The 27,481-nt window shown below is 34.3% G+C and overlaps 1 protein-coding gene across 6 annotated transcripts in view; it reads right to left on the bottom strand.

Annotated features, from left to right (window-relative positions):
* Nucleotides 1-27,481, bottom strand: part of GPC5 (glypican 5) — a 578,936-nt gene that overhangs the window by 214,385 nt on the left and 337,070 nt on the right. Inside the window, exon 8 of one of the 6 annotated variants that reach the window (XM_030276009.4) lies at nt 12,624-27,481. This exon is cut by the window's right edge and continues 13,910 nt beyond it. The exons of the other annotated variants lie outside the window; for them this stretch is intronic. The gene's annotated coding sequence lies outside the window, so the exon portion shown is untranslated. Of the gene's footprint in view, nt 1-12,623 lie in introns of those variants that run through there. 6 annotated transcript variants of the gene reach the window in all.

Below are 27,481 nucleotides of genomic sequence, written 5' to 3'. Positions count from 1 at the left end.
AATCTCTCAACAGTCTTAAAACCAAGGTATTCTTAAATGCTCTGGAAGTTATGAAAAAAAAAGGTTTTACCTTACAGAATTCTATAGCAAGAGAACGAGTTTTATTTGAAAACTTTGTTTTCTCTTGCAACACACTTTTCAATAATCTTCTCATCCACTGGGTAGTATCAATTGCCCGTTAACAAGCATTTTATGATAAAGAGCTGCAAATGAAAACTGAGCTGGATTTGAAACCAGAGAAGTGGGATTACTGCATTCAGTCTGCAGAAAATAGAAATGAATATTGCCATGTTTTCCATGGAAAGATGTTAAAACAACATATAATTTTTTGCCTAAATCTAGTAAATGAACACAAACAGATCAACTCATCTCAGCAATGACAAATCAGATATTTCACCCTTCTCAAACCATTTTACATATGCTTACACATGTCCTGGAACACTGATCATGACTAATTATGATTAATTTAAAACAATAAATTTAAACAATAATGGTCATTTTTTAATAGAAGCTTGCAGGAAATTTTATTTAAAGGCTGCCAGCCAAAAGCAACACTGCTGTTATATTCCAACTTGAAGTTTGTTTTTACCTTTCCAGATTAACTTAATTTGGATGAATTATTATATGGATTAATAAAAGTACTTGAAAAATTAAATTACAAAATATATCACAAAAGCTTTCTGTTCATAGTCCTTTTTCTTCTTCTATCACTTAGATTATATCAGACCTAGAGAGAGTGCAAACTGTGATGAACCTTGTCTTTTGGAACCTGGAATGCATTTGACTTGCAATCAGTCTGAAGGCCTAATAAAAGTTTTTCTTCTGAAACTGTTCCAAAACGTTAATAATTTGTAATTGCATCTGTCTGGAAGTATTATTATATTGCCAACTGAATAATGTTAACCTAAGTTAGATTTCAGACCCCTTTTACTTTGGGAAAATCTAAAGATACTAAATACAATTGTTAAAGAATATAATTAAATAAGCACGTCATTAGATGTCTCCATAGACTCATTTAATTGAATTGAAAAATTCCATGTTGAAAAAATATGTAAAAGTATCAGTCACTACTGAATTTTTTTAAAAATTGCCTCACTGCTTTGCTGAAATCTTTATGAATTTTACCAGTTTAAATTTCTAAGCAGACAACACACAACATTTTGTTATGAATTTGCAAATGTGCTCAATGTTTACATAATGATTCCTCTTCAAAGATGAAAGAATGCATGGAGAAAAAATAAATTCTGACCTTCCTGCTAAACAACTTTACCTTTAAAGATGGATTATGTAGGGTGATGCTTCACTGCATCCAATATATTAATAGTTATTAAGCTGACAGAAAGTCAATTTCACTGTAACTTGTTCTTTACCAGAAAGCAACAGTAAAATGAAAAAAAAAAAATAAAAGGAGGACATACAATCCATGCTTCCTGTAAATGTCATTGTATATTTTAATAGGAAAAAAGTCTTCATAGACATTAATGAATAAACTGTACATAAAATTTAAAAAAACTAAAACCTATATATATTCCTATCATGTGCTGTTTAGGCATTGACTGACTTTGAAGTGCAATGATCCTTTGAAGTCATGCAGGACAAGTGTCTTCAGTAGCCAAGAGTGCCTGATAGGAGTATGATTTCTGTCACTCCTAAAGCAGTACTGGCAGAACATGAAATCATGTAGTCATCACTACTATACAGATATTTAGAAATAAGTTATTATAAAGGACAGCTAATATCATTTGCCATGCCAGTAAATGATTGCATACTAGTATTGGTATACGAAATAAATAGTCTGACAAAAAAAAAAAAAAAGCGTAAGTCTTAAAGACAGCAAAAAATTTGCAAATTAATATGCTAAAAAGATACCTCAGAAATGTAGAAAACAGGATGTTTTGGATTCTGGAAATTACAAATATCAGATAAATTTACACAAGGATTGTTTTATCTTATTTTTACTGTATGAGATTATTGTGAGTATATGCTGAATATATTTTCAGCAGCTCGGTTATTTTAACTGATTGAACATATGCAGTGCAAAAAAGAAACTGTTGAATGACCTGGTCATACAATTATCTAGTGTATTTTATTAAGCTACAGTCACATATCAAGAAGGTATTAAAATCAAAAAAGTGATAGGATGAATTAGGCACTGAAATTCTAATCCCACTTCAACTCTGTCTAAAATGATGATCTGAAAAAAATCCTCTGTGCCTGATAGTGACATACCAATGTTTTCACAACCTGGCCATCTCAGAGTTGTTTGCTTCTAATGAGATGAGTAATACAAGCTGTTCACGGGGATCATAAGAGCTGAGCTTTTCCATATGGAAACTTTAATGTGCAATCTAAATGCACCTCAGTGAACATTGGTGTTGCAGGGAGTCCAGAAATGCCTTACAGAGAAGGAAGGGATAGAGAACTATTTCCCAATTCAGTATGATTAAGCACTCCATAAATCTTTTCTTTGTTCACAGAGCACGGGCATTTCTAGAGTTGGAGCTGAAGTGATGAACACTGTCCTAAACGTTACTTCATAAGTGTTACTTAAAGCTTTACGCTTTCAGGATTGCTTTTTTTGTGCAAACTTTAAACCGCTTATGTATTAGAGATATATTCTTATTTGGCAACTTACATTAAACAGAGACTTATAATTTTTTTAGTCAAAAAATACAGTGCAACGGAGTGACTTGCAAACAGAGTAACACAGGGCATAATAAATAAGATAAATAACAATAAGTTCACTGAGACAAATGGCACTTAAAATCCTGTAAAGACTATGATACGTAAAAGCCCTCTGGCCTTTATATGACAAAAAGGGCCAAGCAATTATTTTAAACAATCAAACAAACAGCTTGTTTTCTGTCATATGTTATTTATTTCATACACCTTGCAGTAACTTACTGTAGAGGACAACACTTCAGCATAATTTGTTTCAAACATTTTGAGTATTGCTACAGGAGAGGTGATCAAAAGTGAAGGGCTCCATGGAGGTGGGGAAGTGCTGTTCTGATCTATCTTCCTGCTGGGTTTTGACACTAGTGCTCAGCCTCACCCTCCTGAGTAATTTCCTGGAGAAGGGGTGGCTGTGCATGATACACATAGCAGGTGAAAAGTCTAATTTACATAAGTGGTGTTTATGGCACCAGGTTAGCCATAAAAAGACACAGATTGGAAAGATGCTTCCTTGCTGTTTTTCATCTCGCATCTATTTTTTCTTTCTTCTTCTCTCTTTCACTTTCTTCATTGCATTGTTTGCTCCAGCTCTGGGTCATCCAGGCAGCAGCACCAGTGGAGGATCTAAGGACTGGTGATACTGTTTGGTTTTTTTCCCTTGCTTTGCCCAAGCAAAGCACAGCTATCATATTTTATTCCATACTCCGTATTAGTCTGCTGTGGGAGTGGGGAGTACACTGCTTGTGTAATGGTGTGTTGTGGCTTGTGAGCCAGACCTGTGAGGAGTTTCTGGTGGGAGTTGAGAACTTATTGAAGTGTACTGAAGAAAATAAAGGACCTGCTCTCTGTCACTTGTAAAAGTCTATTGTACAAATTTACAGGCTTGTTAGCCAGAACCTTCTCAGTCTAAAGAGTGGGCTGGTTGCCAAAGTTTTGGTGACTGTAAAATAAAACAAGATTTCCCTGACACATGGTCCAATGTCTTTGTTCAGCCTCATGAGAATTTACAAGGAACACCACAGCCCCTGCTTGTGGGTCGTGACACTTACTGGTAGGACAAATGATATTAGCTCCTTTTTATAACAGCTTAATTGTTGATACAATTTTATAGCATTTTATTAGGTATGAAGTTTGCTAGAAGATGAAAGCCTCTAAAGGGGCTAGAAAAAAGACCTGTTCTAATAGAGTTTTCAGGAAAATGCCACAAAAGTGAGATTAATTTAGGAATTCCACAGTGATAGGGGCAATCATCTTACTTAAGGGAACACTTTGGCATGGGGTCTAATACGAATCAAAAAGTTTATAAAGCATTGCTAGCGTGTAGATTTGAATACAAACTTGTTTGATGGGAACCCTGGAAAAGACAATAAATTATTTTCACATTGAAATGAGTATCTAATATTTCCCCTTTTTAAACTTAGAAAAAAGCACAACCTATTTGTGATAGCAATTAAGTGCTGTGTACCTGATCTGGTTCTCCATTACACTGGAGCAGCACAGGTAGAAAACTATACAGTACATACAGCTCCCAGGATTTCTCTGTGTTTTCACCTACTCTCTGCTACACAATGAAGTTATGATGATGAAAATTATTCTTTAAAGGATAATTTAACTACAGCCTCAAATTTTCATTCCATAGTGAGAGGTAATTAAAAATCTATTATTGGTGATTTATTGGAAATATGAGTACCACCAGTTTTCTTCTTAATTTCATTTGATCTGTCTAAACAGGTAGATTACATGTCAAGAAGACAACTGGGTACTATACAGATGCAAATCTTTGCCTACAGGGAATTATTTGGTTAGGTTTCCCGGCAATCATTCTTATGATTGAAGACATTTAACATTTTTGATTAAATCACCTTCACATACAGACCAGGACCATATTCATGACGTCTACTGATGACATTCTTATCACTGTAGAGGACTTGAACTTCTCACAGGAATAAGTGGATCTTTCTGATGTATGAATAACAGCAATTGTCTGAAAATCACCAATGGCATAGACTGACTGAAATACTTAGGAACTGAAGAGAAGCAAAAAGAACTGTTTCTTGGGTTGGTTAACTGTACAATTACTATGAACCATCAGGATAAGGCAATGGTGAAGAACAGCATTGTGCTAGCTGCATCACATTAAGTATTTTTAGCATAGTTCTACAGGGTTTCTGTAAAACCACATTTTGAAACATAAAAATTATTACCTCAGATTGGACTCCATACAAAGACAAACGAAAAAATCTGGTACTACCAGTCTACCAGTAGAATAAATTTGCACTACAAAACCAGTGCACTGTGAATGGAATATTAGGTAGCCTTTTACTGCCCCCAGTCAAAGCCTGTTTTCCTCAACATTTTAAGGGTGTTGTTGGGAAAAATGTTGTGTTTATATATACAGGTAATTTAGATCAGGAAAGGCTTTCAGATAGATAAAAAATCTAGACTTTAAAAAATAGAGATAAATTAAATAAAATACCTTATATTCTGAGCAATAATAGTATTTTCTTTGTTTTTGCTCATGGAATAAAATATTATCACCAAGAAGAATATTACCTGTGGCAGGGAAAGTAATATTATTAAGCTGACTTTCATAAAAGTGAATGCTAATTATAGCTGCTAATCCAATGAGACACATTTCAGAGGTGTGCATAATCACTACAAATTTCACCTTTCTGTGAATATATAATGAAGCATCAGAGACTTATTTCTAAGCATATCAACTTCTGTCAAGAGATTTTCATTACATCAAACATTGATTAAGCTAAACTTAGGTCTACCATGCAAGAGATGGCTTTGAAGTGCTGGTAGGCATCATTTAAAATGTATCTTTGCAGAGCCCTCTATTACAGGGTGTGAAAAGGAAAGAAGGGAATATTGTCAACTTGTATAATGTACTTGAAAATTACAAAGTGGAAAGTTTTGTGACTTTTGCTACTTTAAATATGGAGACTGTGGAGAAGCGAAGGATAAGCAATGGAGATAATTATAATTAATGTCTTTGATGGTTGTTGTTCTTACTCTAGAAAGCATCTGTTAACAAACTGAGATAAGCCTGTCATGCTGTTAGGGTCTATGTGGAATCTTGTGTGTGGAAACAAGAGCTGATACATGTACATACCCTGTATATGCAGAAGAACATATACACACTGCACATACACATACTCTGATGTGGGGGAATTCTTCCCTGTAAACAGAAAATCTTCAGTAGTTCATGCAAGTTTTATGTTACAGACACAGACAAATGCTATCCTAGTAATCTGGTCTCATTTAACCCCTGTGCCACAGTGGGTGCATTTCTGTCACAGCAAGTTCTGCTTATTCATTTGCTGAATGAAATACATGAATATATGTATTCCAACATGCTGCACTGTATCTTTATCTGGTCCTGCTGAAATGAACTGTAGCACATTCTCAGGACTGTGCTGTGCTATATATGTATTATCTTTCTGTTTTACATAGGCTGGTTTTGGGTGGGTCAGAACTAGTTTTCTCCATAGTAACTGGTATGGGGCTGCTTTGGATTTGTGTTGCACACAGTGTTGATAACTCAGGGATTTTTTAGCTGTTGCTGAGCACTGCTTGCACAGAGCCAGGGCCTTTTCTGCTCCTCACCCCAACCCCACCAGTGAGCAATCTGTGGCTGTGTGGGGACACTGGGAGGGGACACAGCTGGGGCAGCTGACCCCAGTTTATGAAAGGAATATCTAACACCATATAGTGGCATGGTTAGCATATAAAGATGGGGTGAGAAGGAAAAACGGAACATTTTGAGTGATAGTGTTTGTCTTTCCAAGTCACCATGATGCGTGATGAAGCTAGGCTTTCCTGGAGACGGCTGAATGCCTGCCTGCCCATGGTGAGCAGAGAATGAATTATTCAGTTTACAGTAGATTCTACTGTTATAGTCAGAATAAGTACCCAAAGAATACAAAAATGGTACTCAATATTTCATTAATGCCCAGAGAGCCTTCTGTCTTCAAAAGCAATAAATCTTTTGAAAGAAAACAGAATAATTCTTCACTTTGTAGGAGGATCCTGTGATAAGTTAAGCTCATTTCTCACAGCACTGAGACACCATCTTCTTTCACTATTTCTAATAGCAGTTTTAAACACTATATCTTCCAAGAGCCATTGCTACAAATTTTATTAGAAGCCTTTTTAACACAGTACTGTGCTTTGAGGAGTCTTATAGTTCTCAGTACAGTCAAGGGAAAACCAAGATGTTGAGTATAAAGCCTTTAAAGAAGTTACTATCAGGGTGTGGCCTCATGTATTATTTTTCACATTGAATAAGATTACCATTTGCTAGCCCTTTACTGTCACTAATCTGCTGAACCACCACATCACCACTTTATAAAACTCCATACACAAGTTTTCAAGTACTTGATCCTGTTCAGGTTCCTGTTGTAGTCCAGCCCCTGGTGCTTTTATTGTCCTGATCAGCTGTCAGGGAGAAATGAAAAGGTAACTCTGAGGGATACAAGGACTGTAACTGAGCAGTTGCATACACCAGGTTAACTCTAAGACCAGTAGTGTTAAGGAGGGTCATTTTGCAGCTTCCAAGTAGGATTCATGAGATGAAATACACATCCACGATGACTTGAAAGGCTTCTTCCTCAGACAATGGAGAGAAGTGTTCTCAACTAGGAAATTATCCACCTCAGTTCCAGGGACTCAGTTAAATTGCCTAAACAAGTCTACTGAAATCTGGGCTAGGATATCCCACATGCTCTTCCACTGATGTGCCAGAAGGGGAAAATTCTGTCGCAGAACCTATAATATTTGGGGCTGGGGGTTTTTGGAAACGTTGGGAGAGCTTTTTCAAACATCTGCCAAACCCTAAGTTTTGGATGCCTTAAAGCATCTCAGATACCTTTAAAGCCCTCAAATTAGCCCTGGATGTCTATATGAGAATAAGATGTGCCCTAGCAATGCTCATTCCTTTCCTTGGCAAAGATATTCAAGGGTAATTAGATCAGATACAGAGGACTGGAGTCAAGTGAGATGAATACCCCTCTCAGTGGTAATTCCGTACTGCTTTCAAAAACATCAACCACAAAATGTATAGGAGTGCTTCTATTACTCCTCTCCTACCCTGCCTGCAGCAATGCTGTAGCAACTGAAACTGCAGAACTTCCAGGTGTTTATACTGGGGAAATCATGGGGTGTCTGAATACTCTGGCTTGGGGGCAATTTGCTTCTGATATAGTGCATTTCATAATAGTCATACTGTAAGTGGCATAAATGCCACCCATAGTTCTTTCTTAGGGAAAGGTTCTATTAAGCAAACTGTATTTGTAGATATGCAAGAATGGTGTAGACATTTACTAGCAATAACAAGGCTATAAAAATTCAGTCAGAAGTTTCCTTTTGCTTTTGCACCCTATCCTTACCTTTTTAAATTAAGCTTTAAATCAGTAGTAAAGACAATGCTCTTCACTGCTGCTTTGAATTAGTATTGTACCTTATTATAATTCCATTGATCTAACAAGATTGTCTGGCCAGCTGTCAACAAACAGCACAGATAGGAGAAAGAAAGGAAATTGAAATTAAGTCAACAGTTTAAAAGTGCTAATTAGGATGTTTATAGATAATGCTGTAATTTTTGGTTTTCTACTATTTTTAAGACCATATTAAAACATGTAAAAGGCTTTTGGTCTAGGGACACATTAGAGGGTGACCTGGAGTGCAACTTTTGTCAGGTCTGTTTGTGCAACTCTGTGAGACAGGAAACCTTGCAGAAACTGAAGTGTGCCAACTGAGCACTGTAATGGAGTTCCATGACCTGTATTATGTTTTGGGGATGTAATTTCAGTTTATGAAGTCTGAATGGAAGACCAGATTACTGGGAGAGGTCAAGTGTGCTCCATGAAGTGGTGCAAGAGCTGAAAGAGGGTTGTTCAAAGTAGCTTTAAATAAGAAAGGCTCCTATTTAGCAGGACAGTTTCCAGCACTCTGGAACTGCTACATGTGATCTGCAAAGGCAAAATCAAGAGACTTTCAAAAGAAATTTCCTAAAGAGTCTTTATTTCCTTCGACTTTTGGAACTGGTGTGTCTATATAAAAATTGTATCCCTAATTTCTTTTTTTAATTATGCTCCTCATGTGGGGAGATTGCAATTGTAGCCTTCCATGCTAATATTTGCTCATAAAGTTTTGCTGATTAATTGCTTGCTTATTTCTGTCTTCAGTCCTGCCAATCACAATCTGGAATAAGCATGTACATATTTTTTATTGAAATCTGAAAACATAACGTAAAATGAAAATTAATCACATAATTTCCTTCAGTATATCAATAATACACCATTTTGCTAGGATTCAAAGTGCAATTAAACTGCTGAAGAGGCTACTGAACAGTAAAACACTTTTTTTCTTTAACTGAAAGCCAATACCTTAGAGGATAATATGCCTGTTAACAAAAAAAAAAAAAAAAAAAAAAAAAGGGAGATAATTAAAACCTTTATAAAGCATCTGTCATACAGCTGTACTCATTAGGGACTGAAAAACCACACAGATTATAAAAGATGAAAAAAAAAAAAAAGTAAATCTGAAGTTATCCCCAAAATAAAACAGAAATATTAGAGAAAAATATATAATGGTCAAACCTTTGCATAAAAGCACAGATATATTAAACCAAAAAACCTCAAACCCCAAGCCTATAACTTTGAGTACGGTTCTGATGTGTAAACAAAACAATCACCATGTAACATTTCCTGAGAAAAAAGCAGAATGATGAGATACAGTGTGGATCATAGATTATTGCACTTTAATTTCTAAATGAGCTTAGACATCTGTGAAATTAAAACCCCAGGGCGGACAATTTATGTGACACTATGTTGAGAAAGGAACAAAGCTTTCAGATGCAAATTCCAGCTTTCCATTGCGTCAGACCAGGTAACCTTGCAAACAACCTTCACACAGACCAGTCTTCTCCACTCTGACTGATGTCTCCCATATGTATCTATTTCTCCTCTCCGTTTTCCAATCAAGTTGACAGCAATTCCCAGTTCATTTTCTAAAGAGACTGATAAAAGCCAGACTGGACCTGTACCTGTTATTAACCTCTCTTGTACCATTATTACTTATTTTTCTCCTTTGAGATAAGCGGTTACATTGCACTTGCTGATCTTTGCATGTGATGTGTTATTACATAAAAATGGTACTGCAAATGTCAGCCTGTTACTGGGTCATTAAAGTCAGGTCATGATATTTGAAAATTTGATGTTCTTAACCTTTTCAGGAATTAACCAACATATATTATGGGATTATTTATCTTTGTTTGTTGTTTTTGTCATGGTTGTTGTTGCTTACATCAATTATTCATGAACACAAGGGCATATATTATGCTATAAAAAGCCATGAAGTCTAATTGATTTATCCGTATTATTGAAACTATGATTTAATCATTAATAGTGTTTATATATTTATTTTCACTGGCCAGTTTGAGTCTCTTTCATCACTGAGAAGAAATAAATTTGAGCTCTGCATATGCACAAACACTTACTCAAATGTCTTCTATACATATACACAATAGCATGAGATAGAGTAATATGGAAAATGGCCCCAAGCTGCAACAGAGGACATTTACTTAAACACCAGGAAAAATTTCTTCGCCAAAATGTTGGAACATTCCCTGGCTGCCCAGGGAAGTGGTGAAGTCACCTTCCCTTGAGGTATTTAAAAAATGGGTAGAAATGGCACCTTTTGGGTATGGTTTGGTGGTAGACTTGGCAGCGCTGGTTTAATGGTTGAATTTGATCTTAAATATATTTTCCAGCCTAATAGATTCTATGAACCTATTATTCTGTGATACCTTATTTTTTCTAAGTGAAAATAAGGCTTTTTGGCCTATCATTAGCATTCCTGAATCTTCTTCAGTTATGTACACCTTCATGTTTGTTACAAAACAAGGCTAAAGGATGGATATTTCTCATTTTCAATTGTAAACTAAAATATCTGATAAAATAGGTGTTTGAAAATAGGATACCCTGATATTTTGCAGATATGAATGAACTGCAAATCTCAGGTAATGCTTGAAATAAATTACATGATAGGCATTCTAAGATGCCAGAAATTATGACACTTTCTTATATAACTGCAGCTTCCAAAACACAAAATCTATGAAGTTCATTTGTTTTTGCAGGCCCAGCATAATTTTCTGCCAACAGCTGAGGAAAAAAAAAAAAGAAACAACCAGAAAAAAAGATGGTGTTCAAATACTTGCCATGTTTGCTTTGAATTGGAACCAAAATTCTTCTGAGAAGCCTTTCAAGAAGAAAGTATGAACCCTGACTCCACCTTCTACTCACATAGTTTAATTCTCTAAATAAATCAATTCAAGATTTTTTCCTTGACTTCTCTGCATTCCACATGTTTTTTTCTGCAGACAATATATTGTCTTCCTTTTGTGTATTACATTAAAATTATTCTTACATAAACAACAAAGAATATTTTTTGCTAAGTGTATACCTAAAAGTTAACCATATATAAATATATTTTTATTCATTTATTCAATATACTTGATGAAAAGATGTTATGTAAAAAGTTTTCTAGGAGAACCTTCTTTGGTTGCTAGTAAACATCTCCGTGTAGATATCTTTTGCTAGATTTTACATATACATTTATAGAGCAATAATGCCAAGGGCATGCCGGCCATCTGCTTTCCAGCTTTCAGAAGTGAATTGGCATTCTTCACAACCAAGCAAATATACTTTTTTACCTGATATTTCCTCATGGATAAATACTCTTGAAAATTTATGACAACTACCAAAGGAACAAATCACTTTTTACAGTGAAAATATTTAAATTCATTTAAAACATGCAGTTTACAATATCATACCAGAGAAGACACTTTGTGTGTCTTTTTCACTCTCCTGAGAACAGCTACTGAAACAGGGCCATTTTATAAAACATTGTTAAAGCAATCAGCAGTTTTTAAACTCAAAATATGAACTGTAAGAATATGTCCTGTTGTCATAGCAATCACTCTTGTTTTAGAGAAAAATGGCACAAAACTGTCATAGCTTGTAAGCAAAATAAGCTATTAAAAAGAATAAATCACAGATTAATGATTCTAGCAGTCATAAAGATATAATCTCCAGAAGTGATTTATTACCTTTCTGGGGAGGTGAATGGGCAAAGTGTGATAAACTAATTGCAAATATGAGTATTTTTATGGAAAGCTTTTGCTTCATGTTGGCTCAATATGCTTTGCTTCAGTTGCTGATGTGACACAACCAACCAGGAACAGTGAGAGATGCATCAAAAGGCCATTCCCAGAGGGAAATATATTATTCTTCCTGGTAGTCCTGGGGTGGAGAAGCTGACTCCAAAATGCTAGCAGTACGGCTCTTCAGAGAAAGCAGAATATGCCTTCACTCATTTTTCTGGGTCATTTTCTACAGTAAACTTTTTTTGTCTTTTGTTGTTGTGTTACTACTACCAATGCAATCCAAAATCAGTGGAATGCTCATTACTTTTTTCTGTTTTTAAAGAAATCCTAATTCTTTCATGTTTTTTTTAGAACATGGACCAAAGCTAGATAGATCCCATCCATCTACAAAATCTTTTAAACCTTTCCTTTCTCTTAAGACAGTGTATCTCTTCACCATATTAGGACAGGGCTGCGCAATTTATCTTTACTTTTGAAATAAACATTTATTGGGAGTTTTGACCCTTTCTTCAGGGAAATATTCTCCAGACACACTTGAGAGATAAATTGTCTAAATGAACTTTTTAATAACTTTATACACAGTATCTAATTGTGGACTAGCCTAGCAGGCAGCCTCAGCAGGTGCACTTCTATCAAAATAATTTCACTGCATTTTCTATATAATTGAATTGACTAAGTTCTGCTGTATCATGATGTTTTCTCTCATTATAATGACAGCTGTGATATATTACAAGTTGGTTATACAGGAGAAGGAAAAAAGTGAGAAGACAAAATATACATTTCAACCATAATTCTTCAAACCAAGCATCTAAGGGAGAAAAACAATCAAGCAACAAATCATTACCCCAAGACAGGAAGTAAATAATCTGAATGGCAAATATTTTTGTTCAAGAAGTACCTAGACAGTTTTTAGAAAATTCAGCATATGAAGAGTAAAAAAAAAAATAATTCTTTTAACATTAATATGTACCCTCAAAATATTATTCTTTTGGTAGAAGAAATAAAACACTAATACCTTAGAGAAATTCATGGTGTTCTTCAGTTTCTTAGCAGTGAAACTAGTTCAGAAGTTCTTCCTGGTGGTGTAAATAAGGCTTTCTTTCACTTTCTCACCAGGAACACCCATTCCAAAACATTCAATAAATATAAGCAGAAAATATATTAATCATCTGAGTGTCATACTGTAACTGTAATTTGCAGCCATTAAGAAAGTGCCCTAAGAATAACTAACTCTTTAAAAAAGGGAACTTATTCATGAAAAGAAAAAAAAAGAAAAAACGTAAAATTATTCTGTATCAATATCTGTTTTCAAAAAAGTACAAGGAGTAATTTGCTGTCATTGAGAGTGGTGATCGCGGAATTAAAAGTAGCTTCTATATTCCACTGTGTTGAAAAAGTGTGTTCAATTTTCTGATAGTCAGAAATAAAATTCCTCAAATAGGACTTATTTTACTACTGTAATTGTGACTTCTTAATCTGAATATTACTTTCTCTTTGCATTTGTAAGCATACATGGCAAAACACATAAAGAATTAATAACATTATTGGGCTAATGAGTAGTTAATTACTTTCTCATTAATAGTTCTCAAAGATTTCACCCATTTCATCTGAACTGAGAAATTGCTGTTCTTCTGTTCTTCCAAGCAGTTTTTTAATGCTTATTGGAACAAGCATTTATATTATTACCTTATGCCCTTTCAAAACATGTTGCCTCTGTCAAAACCTTTCAGATACATTGAACTACTACTTTTCACTAGTCAATGCAGTACTTTTGAAAACAGAATGATGGAATGAGATTCCAGAGGGAAAATACAGTTGTGGAAGAAAGGCAGGCCCAAGGAAGAAAAATGTAAATTAGTTGTGTTCATCTTAGGCAATGCCTTTCACTCCTCATAGCAGAGTGCGCAGTGTATGTGCTTCTTTCATAGTCCTTCATCTGAATTACATGCAGACCATATGCACTTCTCAGTGGTCAACAGAATATTCCCAACTCTAAAGTGCTCCCCTTTGCCTCTGATGTCAGCTAAAGATTCAGGCATGAGATGGTGGAATGCAAGAGAATGCTCTCAGGAAACAGAAAATGCATACTTGTAGGGAGATTTTTGCCCCAAGGGTAATTCCTCAGATTTACTGCTTTTCACTGCACAGACTGAATTTTTTTTAGGAAAGCTGAAAGCGGGAATGGACTTCAATATTTAGGCTATAATGTTGCCTTTAGTGGCAAAGCCTTTTCCAGGCTGGAGAGTGGACTAAGCCCTTGATCTCCATTGATTCAGATAAAAGTTAATAAACCTGCCATATACCTAGACAAAAACACCTTTTGAGAAGTCAGGAGTATCCAAAGCCTCCATTGGGGTTGGCATATATTGCAGAAGTCTTGTGAGAGGCCTGGGTATCTGGCCAGCAGAAGGAGAAAATTGAACCTCAGAATGCATCAACTGGACCATGGCATAAATGTCTGTAGGTAAGTTAGGTAAGGGGATCCCCAGGACCCAGTTCAGCTGCTCACATGCAGACATTATATGTGGGCACTACCTGATTAGTTTGGGACAAGTGAATGAAGTCCCTACATTTGGTCACTTCACTGTAAATGCCTACAATCTACTGTAGGCATTACAATCTAGAGCTTTACCTGGGGTACGGCTCAATCAATCACTTGACCAATTCACTAATCTTTCTTTCATAAAACATGAATTCTGGCTCTAGGAATTTGTTGAAAATAAAATTGGAGTACTATAGAAATGAGGAAGGGAGGTACAATAAAGGAAATATATTAACAGCATTTTCAAAGATTTTAGGAATTATTTCTTCAAGACAGCATCAATTTATTTCCAAGCATTTATGAAATGTTTTCACAGATTTGTGGAAGGGCATTGTATAGAAAGCAGGGCAAATTTTGCAGTCATCATAGTTAATTTTTTACAGACATAAATAACTTATAAAAGCTGCCTATCAGTGCTTTCTCTAGCAGAACTTTGGTGCACACATAAATAGAAAAATGCATTTAAATGATAACACAAATCTGATTAAATAAAGTTTTGGCACAACCTTAATATGATACCTAAAATTTACTAAAGTCACATAAAATATAGACTATCTCTATTATTTACTGTTGGACAGTTTATTTATGTAGTAGCTAATTAGCTATGAGAATCTGAAGTTTTCCTGCTATGCACTAGTATTGCTGAATTTTGTAAAGGAAATTACTTTTCTTTCATTTTTGCCCTTGTCAATAACACTCTTGCTTCTCTAATTCTAGCTATGGCCACAAGGGATTTTTTGTAACCTCAGTGAATGATCAGAAAAATGTTGTGTTAATTCATGTCAATTTCTTAGCACTTCATGTTGAATAATCTCATTTAAAAAGAAATATTTATTTAAAGGTAGCGGTTTTTTTATTTCTAGTATCTGAGCACATAATTTTGACTCTTAAATAATAAAGATATTGTCTGAAATTATCTGCTTGTATCAAATCATCTTGGAGGATATTATCTCAAAACCTGCTTTGTCATTTACCACTTTCCCCTGAAGTATTTACATTCTATTCCAGATAGGTCTTTACCTACATTTCATGCATTTTACAGTTTCATATATTATGAGGACTTCCAGAGTTGAAAAATCACTGTAAAATAGCGATTCCATTGTACATGAAAATCTGATTTCACTTTAAATCCTGGCCTCCAGCCAAGGTAAACAGAAGAAAAAGTCATCATGGGAACAGAAACAAAATCCCAGCTTTTCCATCTCCCCAGAAACAGTTATATTATCCGGTAGAACTACCAGGACTTCTGTTCCTTGATTTCAATTTTGCCCCTTGCACCTCACATTGCTGGCTGTGCAATTGCACATCTTTAGCAGAAGGACATCGTGCCATAGCTCTCTGTGCTTGAGATCTCTCAGACTCTCATGGGGATACAAGTTTAAAGCCCCTGGGGACAGGAATGAAAAGCTCCAGATATTCCAGTCCTGAAGCTCTACTTCACCACACAGATAACAACTTTTAGTTGAGAAAATTGTGGCATGTCAGCATACGCTATAGTGTCTCCTAAAATGCAAATTATGTCATAAAAAGTGAGATGCTGATGAAACTCCCTGAGTGGAGATAGGAACAAGCTGATCTATGTGACCCTATCGATGTATCTTAAAAGCTGATGTGCCATTTCTTTTCACATTTTGCCACAGACCAGATGTGCTTTGATATGCAACATGTTTGATCAGCTAATTAATATTTAAAAGTGTCATTCTGGCATAATCTGTATAAACATACATTTGGAATTCACAACATCCTGTCAAATACAATTTTTAAAACATTGTATTCAGTAAAATTGTTATGAATGTTGAAATGGGTTGCATATGACACAAATATTTCTGACTTTATTGAGGAAAACACAGGGTTTTTTTCTGTCATTTTTTCTATTTCTTCCTTCAGAAAATGAGATTCACCTTCAAGTATACAAATGCAGGGAAAACGCATTTCCTATTAAAAGCCTTTTGTAAAATATCTATTACATATACCTTCTTAAAAGTAGTAGGTTTCTTCTTCACTTCAAAGGCAGGAGTTAATAACAAAAACTTCCATAGATTAATTTCAATGTTTTAATTTAAATACAAATTTTAAGATTGAAACTTCTCACACTGAAGAAAATGAATGCAGTAATTATATAGTTTTGTAGAAAAGAGAAACAAAATTATATCTTCACTTCGAAAAGTATATCTAGTTTTAATATATATTTAATACTTATATGATCATACTTAAGCTATAGCTAAATAAAGAATTTATAAATTTAGAATTCCAGTGGTACTATTTCCTTAGGAAGTGTTTCTCAGACATGTTCTATTTACTACTCAGTGCTGAGTGGTTGTTTGGCTTTCTAGCTTTACTAGCTCTTTAAATGTTTCCTTTGAGTTTTAACAGTTCGCTGAGTGGAAGAATGTGGATGTTCAAAAACTCCTTTAATTTTATAGCCAACATCTTCAGGAGCTTCAGGTGGGGTACAGCTACAATCAAAGAACAACCACACCATTTCCTTTTTAACCAAATAGTTAACAGTAAATAAAAGCCACTTTTGGTTTTTTAACTTTTCTCAGACAGCTATATTCAACATTTCAGAAAACATAATACATGTATCTGTAATTATAAGTGTAATCACAAATAGCTTTCCTAGCAGTAACTAAGTTGAGAAAATATATTTTTAATCCAAATGTACCAAGAAGCAATAACAGTATATTAAATAATCAGTAAGATAAGGCACCTGCTAGCTTTTCATTAGATCAGGACAGTTTGTGGAACTTAATAACTTATCTTAAAAACAAAATCATACTTTGCTAGAGTATTTAATGCAACGGTGATAACACATAGCACATTTTACAAAAATACTACACAGCAAGCAATGGTGCTTTGCATGATAACAATTAAGGGTACAAGAAATCTGCCCCACATCATACATGTAAGAAGAAATTTTACATCTTTGCTCCCAAGAACTGGTTTAAAACTTTGTGTTTCTCATAAGATTTTAAATATTTCAGAAGAATAATTTTATAAAATACATATTTATGCCTATAGGCTACAAAATAATATAGTTTATTTAAAATCTAGATGTTCTGTATTGTAGACAATAGGGTAGATAAAAAAAAATTAATCGATTTTCTCAGGTAGTGACTCTTACATAGTCAAAGTTTTCAAATTTTTTTGGTTGGACTTAGCTTTGCAATCAGGTATTGCCTAAGATCTTGAAATCAAACATGTCCCCTCCTCAGCATTACTTCATATTTTCCAAGGCTCTGCTTTAAGCAGGTCAACTGGTTTATAGTTGTGTGAAACCACTGAAAGCTATGCTGTTGTGTGCCCTTTTCCAAGTGTATTTCAAAATCAATTCTTCCTACACAAAATGCATCTAATGCATCTAATGCATCTAATCAAATTTGGGTGGCTTCTATATTTAATAAAGAAGTAGTTATGTATGGCATACAATGGTTAACAGCAGTATGTTGATTCATTAGGAATCAACTTATATTATCTATGTTATAAAATATCAACCATAGATATTTCATTATTAATATAGCCACAGTTTAAAATTTTTTTTAGGATGCTGTAATTATGATATACCAGTTTGGTTTTTTGGTTATTTTTTGTCTTTAAAACTCACAGATTACTTTTGTAAAAAAGCTCCATATCCCAGATGACAAAAGGCTTGTTCCTATGAGCTTCATGTTCCGTAATTTGTACAGTTCACGTGTTTTTCGGTGGAAAGGAAAGAAAGGGAGGAAACAGCTGACATACTTCAGCCTATGGGGCTTTTTCATACAATACATCTGTTGGAAATCTTCCAACAAAAAAAATTAGGACATTTTTCTCCATGTGGAGAGAAAAAAATAGCTATATTTTTGATATGTACATCCATGGACACATCCAGCCTGAATTATAAATATATAATTTTATAGATATATGAGTGAAGTAAACAGCACCAGTTAAAAAAATTCTTTCAGGTGGCACAACTCTATTTTCTTAATGGCTCTAGGAGCTCCAAGTATGGTTAGACTTGAAGCTATAAATAAATAAATAAATAAATAAAGTGGAATCACATCTTTTGAAAAAAAAAACATGATAAAGAAAGAGATGTTGACTTTCATGAAACTCTTCTCGGAATCTGCTGTTACAGAAATGTAAATTGTAGCATTAGCTACAAGACTGTTTCAAGAGCAGACGTTCAAAGGTGATAATTTGAGTTTATTAAGGACATTTCCATTGTTCTCAAAATATGTCATTGAAACAACTTTGTGTTTTCTTCAGTAAACAGTTATGTATTGATGGATTGCTGTATTGAAAAGTTCAAACCTTTCATCTTTGATGCACTTGCATTTCAGAGAAACATGAACTCTATTTATCGTATGAAGTTTCTAAACTCCTTCCCTGTGGAAGACTGTACATAAACACAAGATACTGCATCACAAAACTGGAGAATTCTTCCTTTATTCATATTCTGTTCATATTTCTGTTCATACTGACTCCTAATGAAGTAAATGGGAATGTTGCCACTAACTTTGTTACATCTGGAATTTGACTCCTCAAATTTGTTTCCTCTTACCTTCAAGAATCCCAAAGCATTCTTATCCCTTTTTTCTCAGATTCCTTCTTTGCTTATAGAGCCTTTCCTCACAAATTGCCCCTCAGGTAGAAGGAAGACAGTGTATCTGCAAACTCATTTTTTGTTTCCATTAAAGTCTAGACCACAAGGTACTTCGTAATGTTGCTGCTTGTCTGTATCACATATAAGTCTCAGGTTCCTTCCCTAAGTTACTTACAGCCCTCGGCTAGCGTTTGAGTTAAAACCCTTTTCCTTGATTTTATGTTTAAATTGCTCCTTTTGCTCTTTCAATTATGATTAAAAGCTTCCTTAAGTGGAAAAGCATTAATTTTTTAATGTCATCACTTTGAAAATGCTTAATCTGAGCAACTGTGGCCACATTGCATTATCTCTGTGATATATTACATATCTCTGTGATATTTCTCTGCACAGTCCATGGACAGAAACAGAGACTGCTGGAATCCAGTTCCTTCTTTAATAGATGTCTGAACTGGGTTACATGAGTTAAGGAATCTGCACCAGGCTAGGTAAGGTAAAGGTGAGGAATTGTAGTATATGCCAAAGCATAACGCGGGATTATGGTTTGCTTCAGGGTGAGCTACAGACCTGCAAGTAACCGCTAAGGGAGCTCTAAAGTAGGATGACTGAGCAAAGTCATAACTGTGGATGTAAGTATTGAGAGGATTCTAAAAATACCTGGAGTCTGTCAAATACACTAGTATGACAGCATTATTTACCACTTTACCAAGAGATGTACAATAGGTAGGCACAGGGCAAAGCCCAGTTCTCTTTTGCATCCTCACTTCTCCAATATCACTGTAGCTACACGTACTATGAAGCCATGATTCATATTAAATTTCAATTAAGTCGTTGGCGTCTAAGTTCATGTTATAAAAGAAAGAGTAAGATTGAGGAGATGTTAGGATTGACAGTTTACTGCATATATCTGGTAACTTGGAAAAGCCTGTGAGTGATAGGGGCCACACTGAAAAGGAAACAATTTCTGTTCTTCTGTCACTGGACTCATTCTGAATGCCTCCCTGGCTTTGGTAGTTGGATACTGTGAAGCTGAATTGACAATTCATTCAATGAACTTTCAATTCCAAAGAACATTAACCACTTCAGCCTCTTCCAGTATAAAAGAGATTACGTCTATTGTAAAGCAAATAACAAATATCTTTTTAATTTCTTGCAGTCAATTATTCTGACTGCATTATAATCTGTGCCTTTTGGTTTTGGAGCAAGTACTCTCAATAAACTCCCATACATGTTGCTGTAATAAAATCCCTGTTAAAAGAAGTAATAGACAAACTGATTTAGATGAAATGCATTTTTAAAGAAGATTCTGGATGAAATATATGCTTGATATTCTTCCTTCCTTTACGCTCTTTACTACATTCTGCAATATCACTAACCTAATCATACAGGAGTAAATTCCTCTCTTCAGTTTACTATTCAACTATAAAAATAAGAAAACTTGAATTTCTTTTCAAAATAATATAAATCAGACCTGTGAGTGTTATAAAGAAATTAATTAGAATAATCGTTACAATAGATGTGTTTTTGAAACAAAGCCAGTTTTTGGAGTATAAATTGTTTTTAAATTTTACCCATTACCCATTTATTTTCACCCCTTTTTTCACTGCCACTTTTCCCTTCTAATAATTCTGTAATATTCCATATTTTTATCTTAAATATATAAACCTTTAAATACAGATTGCAATCCTGAAATCAAGCTAGCCTACTTTATTCTGGTCTGACCAGCTTCTATGGGCCTAAACATCCACTGGCATCTGGTAACAAGGCAGCCTGAACTTGTAGTAGTGAAGATATTTAATGGTGGCCATATGTACAATCCACTATGCAAGTTTGCTTGTTCTTTAAATAAAATAATCACTATGTCTCAGGTACATGGAAATATGCACCAAGATTTTTGAAGCATTTAGTCTCAGCAGCTTCTTCTTTTCTGGCTTTTGCTTATTTAGGTTCTATTTACCAGTGTTCAAGTCCTAATACATCTCACTAATTTAACTGTTACGTACAAAAAGATTTTCTGCCATGGAAAATAAATTATTCTTCAACTTGCATATCATATCTGTTTTATTAATAGGTGAGGGGTTATTAGAAGATACATATTGATCACTTATTCGGGAACATATAAATGTATATGAATCATGAAGAGAGGAAGGGAAATTGTTCCCATTTCCACATTTTCAATATAGATAATATTTTATCAGATTTTATAAATCAAAGCTGCTCCACGTTATATTTCTTCTCAACTGTTCACATTTTCCTTGAATTAAGTTTTTATTTATATATGAACTTCACAGCAAGTTTTGTTATTTTACAAAAATAAGGGTTGCCATATGCTTTCATAAACAGAGTTTTTATTTGCTTTTATTAGCTTGCTGCATCAACACAGAGCAGATTGTTTTTGAAAGATGCAGTTTCATACTGCCAAATAAGATCCAGAAAAGACTATATAATTTTAAAACTAAAGTCCATTTCATGAGGAGCTATTCTTTGAATCAAGCTTGATTATATAGGGCCAACTCCAATGTCAAGATTGCAATCTAGAAAATGCTGGGGCTCCATCCTACCTTTTTAAATATTTTTTTCAAACAGCAGTATAACTAGAAAAACATGAAATCTTTATAGTAATAAGCATATTGGAAATTATAGTAACAAACATAGTGAACTACCTTCTCTTTACCTGTTTCCTTTTCTGTTGCTGTACGCTATTATTTGCAATGTTTTAAATACTAATTTCAAGTTCTTCATACGGTAGAAGTTGCAGAAAGTTGCTCAATACAGCATCAAAATACATACAAGGATATGCATTTGAAATTAATATTTCTAAGAACTAGATTAGATTTTCAATGATCTGGCTGACATTTATCTGTTCAGAATGAAACAATTCATAAAAAACCCACAGCTTCAATTCTATCTGGATTCATAAATATTCTAATCTCATTCTCACAGGTAAATAGTGATAGACTGTTAATGTCATTTAGCATTCTGAACTGATAATTTCAATTTATTTTCCATTATACAGGGCAATATTTTCTTCATTATTTTTGTTTCTTAGTACAGTGTTGTTCTGGTTAATAACAGCAAGGTAATTCAAACTTGAATGAGGAAGGTAAGATGCATCTTATTATCATTCCTTATAATACAGTATTGTTGACATACATTTCTATGTTGCTTAAAAATCATTTAATACTATCTTTTTTCCTTTTTTTTTAAGTAATCATAAAATTAGAGCACAGGAATTAGAATGCTGAAACCTCAGGAGTAATTATATTTCTTATGCTGGCTGCATCAGTACAGAAGTTCCATGAAAAATCACAAGCAATAAGTTTTAAAGATTCTCAATGCATGTGAGTTAAATGGAAGCAAGACAACTTAACAGACTATTCATTAAAATATTCTTACAGTAAAGGAATCTTCACATCATACCATTATCATGGTGAATAAACTATACACCAGACACTGAAAATTTTAGTGCTGCCATTTAATGAAAATATAAGAATTAGTGTACCAAATCTTCTTTAATTAAGATGAATTAATTTAGAAATCAACAATGAAAATAATGTAATAAACTTGAAATGTAGTGGAAAATAGATTCTTCTAACCAGAGATTTTATAAATTAGCATTTTCTGAACATTTAACAGAAGAGAGTATAGGGAATTTAAAAATTCATATGTAACACTACACAAAATGCTGATCTTAGTTTAAGGAGACAAAACACTATTTTTTAACTACTGAAATTAAGCATTAGGCATTGGACCACATTAAGAGTTAGTGAATAATTCAAAATTTCTGTGTGGAAAAATATCTATTTTTACTGAATCTCTAGAAGTAATATCAAGATCATTTAGGTATATAATAAATTAGTGCTAATAACAAACACTTAGCATATTACTGGCACATTTTGACTTTACAAAGCTATGAAATCAGAATTCTCTAGCTATACACCAGGTGCCTCAAAAACATAGGTTTACATTCAGTAGTAATTTGAATATCTGCCCCTTACTCTTGTTTGACGAGCTGGGTGAAGTACCCTGTGTTCACCTGGAAAAGCTGTGTGATTGCATAGAAGAAAAAATTATTTGAATGGTTTATCTGAATGGTTGTAACAAGTCAGTTTCCCAGTCTTGATTTCTCCACAGCTGCACAGGTGCCCATGCCAGAACAGAACTGATGCAGGGGCAGGAAGAGGTAGCTGGGATGGAGCAGAGAATCACAGGATGAAAGAGACACCAAAAAAAAGTTAATGATAAGTTACAGCTGAAATCACATTAAAGCCTTGTTAACATTGCAATAAATTAGTTTTTTTAAAATTTAAATATCTGAGTGAAATACATACAGACATGTATAGACAACATTCCTGCCCTTTCGTTCCCAAAGCATATATTTAATGTTGGTAAATAAGGTGGAAGCCAAGAAACAATCTAAAATTCTCACCGTTTGTGCAAACTAAGAATTCAACTTTTAAGAAGCACTCCAGAGAAATTAAAGGAACGTTGTCAGGTATATCTACCAGCAGGACTTAAAACAAAAAATGTTTCTTTTCTATTACCATTTTTAGAAGTAATGACTTTTTTTCCTCTCCTTTTGAGCCTAATGATGAAGCTTATTTTCCCATTTCTTTCTAGAAAGTAGCAAATAGGAACACAGTAACATTTTTCTCAGTTTACTGCAATGTTTCTTGGGACAATAAGCACGAACCTTGTACTTAGACTCTCACCTCAGAGTTCTAGAATGAAAGCCTTTTTGCATGGAGATTCTCTGTTACAGAAATGCCATTTTCTCCATGATATTTTGAGCTTTTTCTAAGATGCAAACAATTAAATTTCCATATTTTTTCCCTAGTCCCTGTACTAATAGAAAAAGGTACCTGTATGTCAAGCACTGCCAAAGACATCATTTAGGGATTCAATCTGTATTTCCAATAGAACAGTAATAACTACGCCTATGAAACTAGGGATTCAAAAAGAGAGTAGCAAGATATAAAAGGAACAATATGCTCTTTCCAAATGCCATACATCACAGTTAGTTTGTATCCAGATTTTGGGAAAGCAGAGATCATTTAAATCTCAGGTCAGAAAAAAAGAAACTTAGGACAAACTGAAACTTTTTTCTGACCATCTTTCTTCAGTTTCTCAGATAGTCTTTTGGTTCAGATACTTAGATGGCAGATGTAATAGTGCTGTCATATTTGTGAAAGCAATGTGGTCTGCAGGGCAAGAAGACTCTTAAATTACACATAGGAAATGTTTACTATTTTCCTGAAGGAGTAAGTGCTAAGAAATTGTCCTGAAAATTTACATTATAAAAGCCTGTGGGACAGGATACTAAGTTCCTACCTTATGAACATTTCCACAGGATCCTAGTATACATTCAAGCTCATTCAAGCACATAGGACAAAAATTAAGGTCCACCTCTATTATTCCATAACTTCCACGTGCTTGACTTTGAAAATCTCAATTAAATTATTTTAATTTGTTTCTGAATACAATGCAGTATAAAGGAAGTAACTGGATCAGGAAGGAGCTAATAACTACATTGAAACATGTTTGCTTCTGGGCACTCTTTGCATGTAAAATGGAAATAGTTTAATTTAATTTTCTTTTCATTACGGCATGAGGGACAGCTCACCCTATTACTGAATGAATCCCACTGTTAATGAACAATTTAACTGATTAAGTAATCATGCAAGCATTATGCTTTTTACATATCTTCTATTTCTAATATACAAATAATTATTATTTATTTCTCTTTTTTATCTCCTCTCAATACCACTTAGAAGCTTTAGTTATCTCCCCTTTACTTCAAACAAAACATGATTTTCTTATGTATCCTCACCAGAGGGAGACAGGAATTTCCCAGGCCATCTGAGATCTGAAATAGAACAAATAGCATTGACTGGCCTAGTCCTCTGACAGGAATTGTAATATTCACATGACTTCTGATAGATGCTGATTATCAGCATTAAGTGAAATAAAGTTTTCATTAGACTTATATGTTGACTTCAGTTTGTTCCTCCAAGTATGAGTCCAAGACCGGCACTTACACTCCAGACAAAACTCCCCAGCTAGTATTAAGATGGACTCCCTTTTACCACGGATATTTGCAGAAGGAAACTTTCTGTCCTCACCAAGCAAGACAGTACCAATGTCTGGCTACGTATCAGCTTCTACAAATCTGAAACTGCTCTGCTGGAAACACAGTAGGTCAGAAATCAGCAGGTTTTATATCAGCCACACGTAAAGTAATTCAAAATTTACTAAATAGATCTAATTAATTTATATCCACCTACAAATCTGTCTTTCTTACACCCTTAGATCATTCATTATTGCTTGTAACAAAACTACACTCCAGAGGTAAATTTTGATTTAACTAAGTCTGGATGACAGAAGTCAAGCAGGTTATTTTCTGGGCCAGAAAGTAATTATAAGTAATCCAGAAACACTTTTCTCCCTTTTTATTTAATCCACTTTGATCAACAAACAAAGGGGTAAACTTTATGTCTCCCTGTGTTCGGGGGAAGGCTGCAGGATCCACCTGAATTCTGGGTTTCCTGGGAGAGAAAGCAGGACTACAGTGTATGGCCAATCCCAGTTACTCCTTTAAAATGTAGGCTAAAAGTAATTTATGTTTTAAAACCATGTATAATTAAATAAATTTCCTCGAAAGAACACACATTATTTAATTTAAATTGATTTTATTTAATTTAATGAAAAGCTATTTTGAAGGCCCTATGGTTGAAAAATGATGAAATGGAAAAATACAGTTCATAGTAAGGAAAAAGACAAGTAAAGCCAGCATTTCTGTGCTTTATCACTCTTTCAGAATAAAGCACAGGACCAATTTTAACTTACTTTTTTCCAGTTCTGCAGCTAAAAATTCTTGCCAAGCTTTCTTAATTTTGTGGAATGAGAAGGCCAGATTCCAAGCTCCATTCTAGCAATTTGTCACAGGTAGCTCTGCTGTTTCCCGTGGTTATTTTTAACCTTCTAACTTGCTGTCCTCCCAATCTCTCTTTTCATTCTGCTGCTTTCTCTTCCACTGATGACTTCAGTTGTTAATTGTGTGAGGAAATAATGTAGTATTTGATTAATGGCTATTAAGGTTTATACAAGAAAGCCTCTGAAATGAGAGATTAAATTTTGATGGACTAGATACTCAAATAAAATTAAAATGAAATAGCTATTGAAAATGTGAATACCTATTGTTTCCAAGCAAGTTTTCTATTTTAGAAAAATCAAAATCTTTGCTCCATGTTTAAGATGGACAGAGATATTAAGTTCTAGGGGGGCATCTGGGAAAATATCTTATATATTGTAGCAGTGCAGAACAGTAAAGCATATATAGGTAAAGTGTAATTCTGCCCACATGTCCCCTACAGGAGAATACCTCATATTTATCCATCCCTACAGGGACGGATAAATATGAGGCATCATCCACCAGGTGTTCTGGAAGGAAATCACTGTAGCAATTTAAAAGTAATTACACACAAAATACGAGCAAGGACTCAAGCTTGAAAGAAGAAAGTAGATTTTCTGGGTTTTGGAACCAAAATGTCAGCAGAATTAAATGAGCATTTAAACACATTTGTTTCATCCAGAAAGCCCCCTGGTGAAATAGGGTCATGACTTGAGGATATCTTCTTCTCAGTACATTGTAGGTAAATATACTGATGTTCCAAAGCTAGAAATTCTAGAAAACTAGAGTCTGCTAGAAAGAAGAATTTTATTCATGAAGTTTATTTGGCTTTCAAAAGGAATACAATCAACAGATCCTCTAAAGTATTCTGAATTAGTATCTTCATTTCAGAAGTACTGTGGATAAAAATGAGAAAGCCTGCACAAAATTTATAAAATGAAAGACTGTATCTTGCCTACCTTGTCAAATGAAATAAGACCAGCATTTAATAAGTAGTAAAAGGGAGAAATACAAGTATAATTATCTTATCTTGTCTCCTGTTCTGGTGTCCCGCTTCAAATCCAACAAGAATTCCATTAGAAAAGAAATTGTAAGTATTTCTACTCAAGTTGCACCATGCTCTGTGTGGAGAATTAGCATTGCACATATACACATATTCGCAGCACACCAGGAAAATCGTGCTACTGTGTTGAAATTTACTGCTTAGGGACTCAATAGATTTTAAGGGTTTGGTATTTTAATTAGGTCTGATCTTCATGGGTTGGCACTCACAGAATTTGCTGATAATCAACACACAAACTGCTTCAAATTGTGGAAATTCTTTACAGACATTTTTTATGGAACAATAATTTTTATTTTTTCTCAATTTTGGAAATGACTGAGAGAATTCTTTTTCCTTCAGATCTCCACACACAGAAAAAGAAACTTTAATCAGAGAAGTATAATGTTTGGCCAATCAAAAAGCAGGGAAGAGCAGTGATTTATAAGAGAAATTACTACATCACCTTGATTACCTATGATTTGCAAAACTGAAAACTATGGACATTTGTAAATAATCAAAGTTGATAACCTGAATTCCTTCTCTTCCCACAACACATT

Source organism: Taeniopygia guttata, chromosome 1 (genome assembly GCF_048771995.1).
Source record: "Taeniopygia guttata chromosome 1, bTaeGut7.mat, whole genome shotgun sequence".
Lineage (NCBI taxonomy): Eukaryota > Metazoa > Chordata > Aves > Passeriformes > Estrildidae > Taeniopygia > Taeniopygia guttata.
This window is presented reverse-complemented; position numbering and strand designations above follow the sequence as displayed.